The sequence below is a fragment of the Tenrec ecaudatus genome, chromosome 12 (assembly GCF_050624435.1).
Source record: "Tenrec ecaudatus isolate mTenEca1 chromosome 12, mTenEca1.hap1, whole genome shotgun sequence".
In the NCBI taxonomy this organism is placed as follows: domain Eukaryota; kingdom Metazoa; phylum Chordata; class Mammalia; order Afrosoricida; family Tenrecidae; genus Tenrec; species Tenrec ecaudatus.
The window spans coordinates 129619713-129625712 of NC_134541.1; positions in this window are offsets into that span (position 1 = coordinate 129619713).

Consider the following 6000-nt stretch of genomic DNA (forward strand, 5'->3'; position numbering starts at 1 on the left):
ACCTGATTGACAGGCTAGACGCCACCCCTTCACTCTTAATAGTGTCAAGTTGACACCAGATGATGTAATTACCACAATAATGTTTTTTAATCAATATTTTTAAAAGGAGTTAGGGCAGAGATGGAAGTTTGGAACTCGAGGGGATTTAGGAAGTCATGTGCCCTTCCACGAGTGTCCCAGCCTCAAAGAAAGAAGAGACCACAGGTAAGGGATAGCAGGGGCTCTGACGAGCATATGGTTCCTAAAGCAGCCAGAGGCTAGCCTCCCAAGGCCACGTCTAAAGGCAAGTTTTAAACCACGGAGCAGAGAGAGGATGCCTCTGTCCTGGACTCCTACCACCTACTTCCCAGAGTACAGCCCTTGACTCACTCCGCAGAAGGAACCATTGCCAAGGATGCAAAGGAAACACAACCCACACGAAGCTCTTCTCTGAAAGCTCCCCTTCCTTTCCCACAGCCTCTGCTCGTCCGATGGTAGGGAATTTGCTCCCAGCTCCCAGGCTGTCACTCTGCCACTACTTCCTAGGGAAGCAGGGGACCGGGACAGCCTCTCTGAAGCCCACGGCCTTGGGGCACAGCAAAGGCTGGGGCCTGCTGTTTCCTTCAATCCCTATTAATGCATTTGGGGTCTTCCCTGAGCAGACAGGCTTGCTTGCATGGCTGTGTGTCTGCATGTCTGTTTGCCCTCTCAGAGCCACCTGCTAACCCCCGGAGAGCCCCATCCTGGTCCAGCTCTCAGTCCAACCAAACTCACTGTCATTGAGTGGCCCCGACTCATAACGGCCTATGGGACAGAGTCGAGCTGCCCCTGTGGGTTTCTGAGACCGTAAATCTTTATAGGAATAGACACCCTCGTCTTTCTCCTGCAGAGCAGCTGATAGATTCAAACCTCCAACCTAGCGGTTAGCAGCTCAGGACGTCACTGACCAGGAGAGTCCCTGGAGAAGGACAGTGTGCTGGGTCAAACAGGTCCGTGAAAACCCCGTAACAATGGGTTCCACCATATCAATTGTGAGGATGACCCAGGACCGGGCAGTGTTTTCTTCTGCTGGACAGGGGGCCACTATGAGTGGCACTGACCCGCCACCTACCCGCAGCAGGAGTTCTCAGATGCAGCTGAGAGCCAGCCTCCCAGAGTACACCAAACCCACCAGCTGGGCCAACCTAGGGATCAAGGTAGGAACTTGTAACTTAGGTGAGAGAAAGGAGGGCCTGTGAGAAAATGGCCAGGGGCAGGGTTCCCCAAGGCCGTGGGTAGACAAGTTCTCCATGTGTGTAAGCTGGAGGGGCTGTGAGGCAACCGAGGTACCTGACTCAGGAGAAGCCCAGCAGGGAGAGGTCCTTCAGGAGGCCTGGTCGCCCAGCACAGGTGTGGTCCTTACGTCATTTCATGTCAACTTGATAAGGAAGCGCAGAGGTGGAGTCTAGCCTGTCAATCAGGTCACAGCCTGATGATGCCTCCTTGTGGGCGTGGCCTTCTCATAAGGGTTCTGAGAACTTCCTCTCTTTCTCCCTGGAGGTGGGCCATACACTCTCTCTGCTTCACGGTCCTGCTGTGGAGAAGCCACACTCAGAGGGCTGGAGGAGCCACGTGGAGACCCGCGCCAGCACTGAGATGTTTCCACCGCCATTGGATCCATTAGACTTTGCAACCACCAGCCTGTGATCTTCCTGCATTTTGCTTCATTGCATGTGACTGTGTGAGTCTGAAGAGGGATTTATGGACTGCTATGACTTATGGGTTAGTGTCGGACGTAAGGACTTGATCTGGACTGGGCTGGGATGTTTTCCTCCATGTACAATTGCTCTTTGATATAAAACTCTCTCTTACACATATATGAGTGCCTCTGGATTTGTGTCTCTAGTCAACCTGACTGAACACAGCAGGCTTGTAGGCATGGCGTTTTTTACCAGTCAGTTGGAGCTGGCCCAACATTGGAAGGGAGCTGGGAGCCAGGTGCCTTACCAGGCTCCTCACTCCTCAAGTGGCCACTTGGTCTCCCACTTAGCCTCATCTTGGGACACTTTTCAGTTACTTGTGTTCATTTTTTCTCATAAAGCACAATACATTTACTTCTCCCCCCCTATGGTTTTAGTGAGCAATAACACACCCATTATGCCTTCCATCGTTTAGTTGGATTTAAGAAGAGTTGCATAGACATCATCACAGTCAGTTCCAGAACACCCTCCCCCATCCTATATTTGTTACTTGCTCCCCATTTCCCGCCATCCCCTGTCCCCAAGTCTAATAAGCCAAGACACCACTTACTGTCTCTATACATCTGCCCATCCTGTGCTGCATGTACTGGAAAACAGACAAAAAAAGAAAGAGAGAGAGAGAGAAAATAGCAAGTATATGTTTAAAAATAAACAACATTATTAAAATAAACCAGATTTGGGGGGGGGGGGCTCTGTCTAGAAAGTAGCAGGAAACCTTGACAACTAATAGCAAATCCAGAACAGGAGCAGGCGCGGGGAGCAAGATTCAAGGTGCCGTATTTTCACCTGCCATCACGGAGGTTACGTAATCATTGAACCATGATTGATATACTAGTGTGTAATTACTTAACGACTGTCTCTGTCTGACAGCACGGCTCATCACGCCCCTTGATGATGGCCAGAGGGTCCACACCAGCAGCCTCGTCTCGTTGGTGGAGGGACCCTGCGGGTGGACTTGGTGAATACACGTACGTCTTATTAATAAAGATAAATGCATGCCCCGGGCGGAGGGTCCATTTTTTCTTACACACTATTTGCATTTGCATCTATGTATTGTTATTGTTGTTTTTATCCTTAGCACTTTATTTTGTTTGTTTTTATTGTGTCTGTTGGGTTTTCCAGTTTGTGACTGAAGCACAGGAGGAGGAGATGCATAGAGATAAGAACTGATGTGAGGTCTCAGAGGGGTGGGAGAGGCAGGGGCGGGAAATGGGGAGCGTTGGGAGAGTGAACAAAGTATGTGGGAGGGGGGGAGCACTAGAACAGATGGTGATTGCACAACTAACTCATTTTAAAAGTGATTTCACCATGGGTGTGTGGGGGGGGAAGTATTCTAAAATGGATTGTGGTAATGGTGGTGCAAATCTTCTTGATATGGTTGAACTATTGGATTGTGCGAGATGGGTGGATGACGTGCCAATAAAACGGTTGAAATATATATAGATATGGGAACAAACAAAAAGAGACTTATTCCAGAATCCATCCATCACAGATAATATCAGAGGGTGTCTTTGCGGCATTTCCCCCCTACGCATTTACATACATTTCCCATCCGACATTCAGAATCTCTACAAGAAAGCAGAGGCACCGCCGCCAGTCTGTAAACAACACGCAGCTAGCTTCTGCTTTAGTGGTGTCTGGTCTTCAAACAGAGAGCCAAGAACATGGCCCCTTAGGCCTGTCCTTGTGAATACACGGCTCCCTTAAAGAGATACAGTCTCCAAATGGGACATCCCCCCACAGAGGGGTCACAGGGAAGGGATGAGTCAACCAGGGCGCAGTAAGGCACCGGTGAAACACACAATATTCCTCTGGTTCCTTAAGGCTGCCTCACCCCCCACTATCATGACCCAGTCCTGTCTCCTACTCGGACTAGACCGGAGCATGTACACAGGTACAGATAAGAGATAAGAGCACACACACAAGAAATCCAGGAACAGGAATGGGAATAGCGATACCAGAAGGGGAAGGGGAAGGTGCGGAGTGGGGAGAGGAAGGGGGTACCGATCACAATGATCGACATATAACCACACACACACCCTTCCAGGGGGATGAGCAACAGAAACCATGGGGGAAGGGAGACAGCGGTCAGTGTGAGATATGAAAATAATAACAATTTATAATTTATCAAGGGGTCACAAGGGTGAGTGGGGAGGGAGGGAAAAAAGAGGAGCCAATATCAAGGGATTCTAGAAAAGAATGACGGCAACACATGTACAAATATGCCTGGTACGATTGATGCACTGATTGTTCTAAGAGTTGTAAGAGCCCCCAATAAAAATGATCTCTCAATAATAAATAATAGATAGATTAAAAGAGTTACAGTCTCCAAAATCCACAAGGGCAGGTCCCCTATCCTGTAGGCTCACTGTGCATCCACGAGGAAGAATTTGGAGTTTGACTGCTCTTCTGTAGCAGTACCCAGAGTGGCCACAAGAGAGGGCTGTTTCTTCATGCAAGCTTTTATCCTCCAGCCCAGGATTAGCAACTTCCATCCAAGCCCCTCAAGGTCACACCTGGATTTACTGTTCCTTTCACTCACTCGATCAAGGGCAGTGAATATGTACACGCCGCGGAGACGATCCCTACGCCTAGCGACCTAAGGGACAAAGTCGAACTGCCCCTGTGGGTTTCTGAGAGTTTAGAAATCCTTATGGAGGGTCTTGCTATGTGGAGTGGCTAGTGGGTTCAAACCACTGACCTTTCTATTAGAAGCTCAACAGACAGCCCATTATGTGGTGGTGGGAGTGTGTGTGTGTATGTGTGTGTGTGTAGCAGTGTGAGTGTGTGTGTGAATGTGGAGTGTGTGTGTGAATATGTGCATGTGTGTGAATGTGGAGTGTGTATGTGATATTCCCAAAAACATTACCATCAGATTCATCCCAATACAGTGACCCTAGCGCTTCTGAGGCTATAAATCACTTTTTAAAAATCATTTTATTGGGGGCTCGTACAACTCTTATCACAATTCATCCATCCATCCATTGTGTGAAGCACATTTGTACCTTTGTTGCCATCGTCATTCTCAAAACATTTGCTTTCTACTTGAGCCCTTGGTATCACCTCCTCATTTCCTCTTGGCTCCCCCTGAGGCTATAGATCTTTACAGGCGCAGAGAGCCTCGATTTTCTTCCTTGGCTCACCTAGTGGGTTTGATCCAGTGACCTTGTGGTGAGCCATCTCACACTTACCCAGCATGGCCATTGGGGCTCCTTTCTAATGATACAAAATGTGTATTGTGGTGCAGGACATACACAGAAAATCCACCAGTTCAGCAATAACTCCCTGGACAATTCAGCGACCAAGTCATCCAGTCATATTCACCCTCCCCCTCCACGTGGTTTCTGTCCCCCCCCCCTTCCCCCATGGCTCCTGAGTTGTTTTCCATTTGAGCCCATGTCCTTCGATCGTAAAAGAACACAATGCATCGGGCAGGCCTGCTTGGCTAGGTCAAGGGAAACGGGTTTGGTTTTCCTTTGAGAAGTCAGTACAGAGGGCATGCTCCTTAGAAAGGAGGATGGCAGAAACATCCTCTCGTGTACTTTGGACGTGTCGGGAGGGACCAGGCCCTGGAGAAGGGCGAGATGCTCGGCCGAGAGCTGGCGAATAAAGGAAAGCTCCTGGCGGGATGAATCCACGACACAGGAGCTGCTGCCTCGCACTCTGGCCGAGCGCTGGCCGTGGGGATGACGCAGGACCAGGCAGTGTTTTTCGGTTTCGTGGTCCACGGGATGACTATGAGTCAGAAATGATTCATAGCTCTTAACAGCAGCAGCAGCAGCAGCAGCAGCAACAGCAATTGTTTGGTTTGAAGAAAACTTCCGGAGAGGGGAAATAACCAACCAGAGGATAGATGGCATTCATTGGGCCAAGGGGGAGAGAATTTTCTACAAGGGGGATGTAGGGGAAGAGGTGGGAGTCGGGGGATGGGGAGAGCTATTGGGAGGGGTGTTGATAAGTTGTTTAAGATGCTGAATGCAAAAATCATCTGCTCTGTAAACCTCAATGTCATTTGCAATAAAAAAATGTGGAAGAGGACCCAGAAAACCAGAACTTCCAGAGCTATGCTTGTGGTGAGGGTTTGAAGATTTTTTTTTGTTAAGCATGGGGGTGACATCTGACCTCCTCCAGCTACGGATGGAGGAGGGAAAATCACCACCATTCGCATCAGCTGCCCCAGGCGGACGCCCCGGAGCTAAGGGCATACCTGCCCCTCACCCTCCAGTCTTCCTCACTGATACTGATACCAATACATGGAAGAAAATTGTGTGCAGTGGCATTT